The 7,856-nt window shown below is 41.6% G+C and overlaps 1 long non-coding RNA gene across 1 annotated transcript; it reads left to right on the top strand.

Annotated features, from left to right (window-relative positions):
• Positions 1 to 1,105: 1,105 nt before the first annotated feature.
• On the top strand, positions 1,106 to 5,980 carry LOC122544092. The gene is made up of 3 exons (XR_006310266.1): positions 1,106 to 1,519; positions 2,399 to 2,492; positions 5,644 to 5,980. It is a non-coding gene; the product is annotated as an uncharacterized LOC122544092 (long non-coding RNA).
• Positions 5,981 to 7,856: the final 1,876 nt, after the last annotated feature.

Here is a 7,856-nt window from a genome sequence, read left to right as displayed (position 1 = left end):
CAGTACTGTATTTGGAAGACGGGCATGTGTGATGCCAAAGTGTATAACGCTGTTCTCAGCGATGCTGGGTAATGGGATGAGAATAATGAGGGGGGTGTTTATGGGATAGTTTAATCCGCAAACTTTGTGATTAGAAAATAACACCCGGTGGCATTATTTGGTTAGACATGACAAGATTTTGACTACCTTGTTGGTCATTTTTAAACAGTCACCAGAACAGGAGTCGGCCATTCAGCCCCTTGACCTGTTCTGCCATTCAAAGGCTGATCCGTGTCCGAACTCCACAAAGCTGCCTTTGGCCCATATTCATTAGTATCTTTGTTCAACAAAAATATATGTAACTCCAATTTAAAATCAACAACTATTCCACTGCCGTCTGTGGAACAATGTTACAAAACTCTCCCAACCTTTGTGTGTAGAAGTGATTCCTCACATCTTTCTTGAACAGTCTGGTCCTAATTCTCAGATTACATATTGCTCTAGAATACTCTATCAGCGGAAATCGTATCTTGGAATTTTTTTTTTCCTGAGCATCTACCTCTAGGCCATTAACACATCTGAAAAGAAGCGAGACTTCCAATAAAATGCCCTGGTGAAGCCCAACTAAACCTTGCCTTCATACCATTAAAAACCCATCAGGATTGTTTGCTGTTCCCTTTTACTCTCTAGCTTGGATTTGAAGATTCTTCTGTCCTTTCGTGTGATTAACTTTGTTCAGCCATCCATTGTGTCGCGCATTATGCAACACGATTTTCTTGAGTGTCACACATTCTAAATCCAGCCTTTACAATTACAATTGAGTGAAGAATCTGTACCGTCTGAGGCTCAGTAATATTCCCACAAAAACAAATAGACACAAGCCTTGAAACTCAATTAAATTTTATCTCATTTCTTCCCATCCCACATTACCAAAACACACCTGTGAACATTTCCAATCCTACTAATTTTTCCCTATGAATTATTTCCTTTTTATTCTTTGTCAGTCTCAACATGAATAACCTGGGGGATTTGGGAGTGACACATCTCTCTGCCATTCTGAAGAACTTATTATGCAAATTACAGACATTGTCGTAAGTAATTGAATCAAACAATGCAAGTTATTTATCAACACAAATTTTAATGTACGTGTTAGTAATTCTCAGCAAATGTTACACTTCCATTTCTACTATTCTAGTATTAATTTAGACATACGAACAGCTGATAAAAGAACAATTACAATTAACTTGGCAGTTTAATGTGATTGCTTGCAAGTTGGCCTTTATTTTAACATTTTCCTCTGTGAGTGTTACTGGGAATGTAATTTGTGTTTTTCCTTCAATCAACGCAGTTTAAAATTGAATAATCTCACAGATGGCTGCGTGGAAATCTTAATCTCTGCTCTTCGTGAAAATACTGTGCTGTTAAAAATGGACATCAGCAATGATGATCTAAATGGTGACCATGCCAACAGGCTGACAGATCAATCTGTTCCTGCACTATGCCAGTTCATTCAGAGTTGCACACAAATGACTGAAATCAAGTGAGTTTGTAATTTAAGTGTTTTTCCATAATTTATGTGCTTTGATTTGCACAATAAACACAGGTCGAAGAGAGCCCCAACAGTGAGGAAGCAAGCTGTTCAGCCCAACCCTCCGAAGAGTATCCCATTGAGACCTATTTCCCTACCCTATTGCTCTGTATTTACACCGACTATTGAACCTGACCTCCAAATTCCTGAACACTATGGGTGATTTAGCATGGCTAATTCACCTGAACCTGTACATTTTTGGATTGTGGGAGGAAGCCTAAAACCTCGAGCAAATCCACAGAAACACAAGGAGAATGTGGAAACTCCACACGGACCGTTGCCATGGCTGGAATCGAGCCCAGGTCACTGGCCCTGTGAGGTAGCAGTGCTAACCACTGAGCCACTGTGCTGCCCTGATGATTTGATATTTAAGAAGTGTACCACCTCAGACAACAGTAACTGAAGGGTAACAGGCGTTTTGCAAGCCTAACATAAAAGCCGAGAAAATATTCTCAGACATCTCTGTCAACTTTAACAGTTTTTCACAAGGACACATACAATACTGATTTAAACTTAATTCTTGATGCTTCACTAGCATACAATCAGTCTCACAAATAGTTCCCCTGCCAAATTTGGTCTCAAACAGATTGGGATATTAGGGCAGCATTAATGTGTTGGAGTGAAGGGTCTGTTCCCATGTTGTCTAAGTCTATGACTCTAAATCACAAGTAGGAAATCTCAATAGCTTTATCCTCAGCAGTTGGGTGTCACTCATTGATAAATACAATAGTTTTCAAAGTGGCTGTAAAAAAAATTAAAATTGTAACGTCTTAAGCATCATCATTATGAGAAGCTACTCCTTATTGATAATTATTGCAATTTATTTTTCAGCTTGAAGAACAATCTATTCTCTGCGAAAGGACTGAAAAGGTTGAAGTGGATTCATGCATCAAATGATTTAACTGTAATAACAGAATGAAAGAGGGTGAATAAATTATTTTCTCATGATTTGGTCCGCATGGTGGGGGGATGCTCATTAGAATCAGTCCAGTTACGGAAGTGCATTTCGGGACTTGTACCACAGACTGGAAATAGCCTGTGTGTGTCAAGGGAAGAGATACAAAATCAACCGTCTCACTGTCTCCTTTCTCAGTCTCTGGATCCCGAAGAGTCCCGACAGAAATCCATCAAATCTGTTGCTCCTTTTAAAAATGTCGATACACTGTCCTCACTGTTCAATACTCCACTTCCTGTCTTTGTGGAACATAATTCCAACTTGGTGAACACTTGACTAAGCACTTGTGTTCATTCAGGAAACATGACAATAACAGCCCAATTGAGTCACATTGTCATTGTCCATCTCACCCTCACTCTGATCTGTCTGCTCTCAGTCTTCGAAGGCTCAAACACATGTGACGTTTTATTTTCAGCTCTTTGCAATGTGTTGGGGTGACATTGAGGGCCAGCATTTTATCATGTGGTAACTCCTCCCACTGGGGGCAACTGGTGCTGGTAAATTTTCCACGGTACGACAGAGGCACTGGGAGCTCTAGTGGGAGTGGCAGTGATCCTTTCTTTGAGCCAGGAGACCTGGGGTCCCGAACCATCTGCTCTAACTGGTGTAATAACATCTCTGATCAGCATGACTGAAAAGTTGTGGATATAAGAACCAAGAGGCACAGCCACTGGTTAGCAGCATGATATTATGAGGAGTTAAAACGTGAGCTGTCTGTGACAAAAGACCTTATTCTCCAATTTATGTTTCAGGGACAGGAATATTAAGACAAGTGCTAACTCCAGAAATGAACTGGATGTATTCCCAAGGAGGGAGGGGCTTACTGGGTGGCATTTCCAAAGACCAGCAATTATCATAGAGTAACAGAGATGTACAGCATGGAAACAATCCCTTCCGCCCAACTCGTCCATGCCGACCAAATATCCCAAGCTAATCAAGTGCCCTTTGCCAGCACTTGGCCCATACCCCTCGAAACCTTTCCTGTTCATATAGTCTTCCAGATGCCTTTCAAATGTTGCAATTGTACCAGCCTCCACCACATCCTCTGGCAGCTCATTCCATACGCCCCTTAGGTCCCTTCTATACCATTCCCCTCTCACCTTAAACCTATGTCCTGTAGTTCTGAACCACACTCTCACACCAGGGAAAAGACTACTTTTCCTATCCATGCCCCCTTATAGACCTCTATAAGGTCACCCCTCAGCCTCCGATGGTCCAGAGAAAACAGCCCCAGCCTGTTCAGCCTCTCCCTGTAGCTCAAATGTTCCAACCCTGGCAACATCCTTGCAAATCTTGTCTGAACTCTTTCAAGTTTCACAACATCTTTCTGATAGGAAGGAGACCAGAATTGCACACAATATTCCAACAGTGGTCTGTACATTCTGTACAGTCACAACATGACCTCTTAACCCCTATACTCAATACTCTGACCAATAAAGGAAAGCATACCAAACGCCTTCTTCACTATCCTATCTTGCTGCGACTCCACTTTCAAGGAGCTATGAACCTGATAGTGACAACAGTAAGATTGTATAACCAAATAATTTTATAAACCCTGACACCAGCTGAACAGCAAAACAGCTTCAGGATCTGTTTGGAAAATGCAAATTCAGTGTGTTCAGCTAAAACAGGAATGCAATCAGCTCTGCAAGCCTTGAAACAAGAGTTTATAGTCTACATTTAGAACCCTGACTTGCACATGAGTATCATGTGGCCAGCCTGCATGCTTTCTGGGGTGAAGAGTTTCATAAAAGGTACAGTGCTATAGTCAGTAATCGTAGTACTCATGTGGTAAGTTCACATTAAAAAATATATAGTTTAAAAATTTACTTAGGCTATGCTATATTTGTAAGGCTAACTATTTTTGTTTTGATTTTACTGATATTTTGTGGTTCACCCGTGCCTCTTTCCCAAAAGCCCAATTACTTATATTGCACAATTTTCTAATACACCAAGTTGCATGAGAACTGCATTATAGAACTACCTGTAAAGGAAAGCATTTATTTGGAAGCACTAGCTTTCAGAGCACTGCTCCTTCATCCAGTAGCTGTGGAGCTGGACTATAAGAAAATTTATAACAAGAAAGATGAGTGTCATGATGAATACTTCCAAATAAACCTGTTGGACTATCACCTGACATTGCATGTTTTAACTTTGTCCACCAACCCCAGTCAAACACCAATTCATCCCAATGTGTAAGGAGAGCAAAACTGCATATCCCTCCACTGGTAGTTTTTGTCCACACCTGGAGGATTTGCAACACATGCCTATCATTTACTCCAGTCCACATGGGGAACACACCCACAATCGCAGTCACCGCTGCTGACTCCATGGTGTTGCCTGTTTGTTTTGTTTGATTCGATTAATTGTGTTGTGTCAGATGTGATTTATACCATTAGTGGGGCAAAAGCAGGAGGGTTAGATACATCATTGTTTCAAGTGTCACTTGTACTGGAGGGACGTGCTGACCCCTATTCCAAATGTAAGTGACTGAGAGGCTGACATGGTCAGCTCAAGTTGAAGTGAAGCATATCATTAAGCAGAGGGCCTCAGTCATTACTTGTATTGTGGGATCGAGTTATTCACAGGTTTGTTCGGATTGATGTCACTGCCTGGTCTGAAACTGTCTCCTCATTTAGAATATGGGGTCTCTGGGTTGTAATGATCAGGCTCCAATTGGCTGTTGTCATTCATCCCTTAGGAACAGATTTAGCAGGTGCACAGGGGTATTTAATTTTCTCAGTAAACACCGTTGTAATATTGTCTTCAACATTCTGATGTTTCATGCATAACAACCTACTTAAGTCCATGTGTTGCTCAATCATAATTATTACCAGCTATAATTATAAATGATTGACTCTCAGGAGGATTGAAGCATCTATAAACACAGGTTTCGCCATTAACCAGAAGCTTAGAGCTAACATAGATCTTTTCATCCTCATAAAATGGGACAGTCAGTTATTCTGTTGATAAAAACAACTTACTACCCGATTCTTGCTGCCTTTGGTATTCCTGGTGAGCATTTCGAATTCACTGTTGCCAGTATCATGACTAATGCGAATTAATAGATTTTTTAACAAGATATTTGAGTAATTGTGCTTCTATTTCTTTATTTCTACAGCAAACCTGATGACGATTGTGATTCTTTTCAAAGGAAACTGTGGCCTTTCCAAGTGTATCTCTGTCTACATGGTAGCCATGGCAACAGCAGATCTATTGGTGATGCTCATCAATGTGATGCTATATCACATTTTCACCTTTCATTTTCCATTTTCATTATTGGCCTTAACTCCCATTTGCAAGATAATTTTATATTTAACCTCCGTCACCATCGACTTGTCCGTTTGGTTCACCGTCAGCTTCACATTTGACAGGTTTGTAATTATCTGCTGCCAAAAGCTTAGAACAAGCCATTGCACCCAGAAAACTGCAGTGACCGTTACAGTATCATTCTGTGTCATGATGATAAGATGCAGTGGGGTTGCAGGACAAGGGAAAGCTTCTTCTCTTCACCACCAGGGGCAGCCTACACCTGGTTTCATGTTGCCTGGGTTGTCTGGCTTCCCTTTACATTCATCATACTGTTTAACTCTCTGACAATCAGACGGATCTTGGTCGGCAGCAGAGCCCGCAGTGGACTGAGAGGGACACGTGGGAAGAATCATCAAGACCTCGAGATAGAGAACCGAAAACATTCCATCCTTTTACTCTTTGCCGTATCAGGCAGCTTCATCCTGCTGTGGCTGATGGCAGTTGTTAGTTTTGCAATAACTGGATTAGTTAACACCTCTTTTTACCGAGGTGATCGCTCCAATCCTAGATACATCATCACTGAGGCTGGAAATATGCTGAAGTTTTTGAGTTCCTGCCCTAACACTTGCATTTATGCAGCAACCCAGAGGAAATTCAGAGAGGAACTGAAGGAAGTATTTAAAGATTTATGGAGACTGAGATTCAAGACTTTTTCTAAACTGAAGACATGCAAACTAAGATTCCCTCTGTAAGTTTAGACTGCAGTTTCAGTTTAGTTTCTGACTGAGGCTGGGTCTCTCTCTGTCTTTCACATTAACATGCACATGGATAGCAGTGAGTTGGGGGGGGGGGGGGGGGTGCCTAGGTTACATTATTATTGTTTACATCAGGATTAAACCTCGACACAACATCGTGTTCTTTTCTATGTTCTATTTTCTATTAGTTTTAACTTTGGAATTTTACAGATACACGGTATATTTCTGTCCTTTTTGAACACTTATTGTCTAAAATGTCACTGACTCTCCACAGTCTATTCCATGGTCGCTCTCCCGTGATTGTGTTTGTCAGCCACAACTCACGTAGACAACAGAGATTATTCTGCTACAGGCTATACCTTGTACATTATCAGTTTATAATAAAGGTGCGTTCGTAAGAAAGACTTTGTCTTCGTTATTTAATGAACAAATAGTTCATTGTTAATCCTGTTACCATGGTATTTCTAATCAATGAGTGTTCCGTGAAAATGTGGTTGAATCATAGAACCATTCAGTACAGAAGAGGACCTTCAGCCAGTCAAGCCTGTCCCTGCCAAAATGATACAACTTCCTCTCCTCAGCCCACAGTCCCACTTTAGACCAATTGCCTTGAATATTGTGACATTTAATGATATCATCCAAGTTCTTATTAAAGGTTGTGAGGTTTCCGGCCTCCCAGGCAGCACATTCCAGTTCCCCTGAACCCTCTGGATGAAAAGGTTATACCTCAAATCCCCTCCAAACCTCCTGGCTTTCACTTTGAAACTATGTCCCCTTGTTATTGATCCTTCAACGAAGGGGACCAACTGGTTTCTCATTAGGCTCTGTTCACTCATTCTTATGCACTTCCATTAGGCTCTGTTTCAAACCTTCATTGTTTCAAAAAAAAACAACTGAAGCTTCCCTCCTGGTCACTGATGGGAGTGAGGGTTAAGGGTAGTGATCGGAATGAGAGTTATGGGTGGTTTCCGTGTGGTGATGGGAGTGAGGGCAATGGGTGTTGATAGGAGTAAGGGTTATAGGTGGTGATGGGATTGAGGGTTATGGGTGGTGAGGAGAGCAAGGGTTATGGGTCATTATGGGAGTAAGGTTTATGGTTGGTGATGGGAGTGGGGGATATGGATGGTGATGGGAGTGAGGATTATGGGTGGTGATGGGAGTGAGGTCCATGAGTGGGTGAGAGGAGTGAGGGTTGCGGGTGGTGATGGGAGTGAGGTTTATGTGTGGTGTTGGGAGTGAGGGTTATATGTGGTAAAGGCAGTGAGGTTTATGCGTGGTGATGGGAGTGGGGTTATGGATGGTGATGGGTGTGAGGGTTATGGGTGGG

Source organism: Chiloscyllium plagiosum, chromosome 46 (assembly GCF_004010195.1).
Source record: "Chiloscyllium plagiosum isolate BGI_BamShark_2017 chromosome 46, ASM401019v2, whole genome shotgun sequence".
Classification (NCBI taxonomy): Eukaryota; Metazoa; Chordata; class Chondrichthyes; order Orectolobiformes; family Hemiscylliidae; genus Chiloscyllium; species Chiloscyllium plagiosum.
This window is presented reverse-complemented; position numbering and strand designations above follow the sequence as displayed.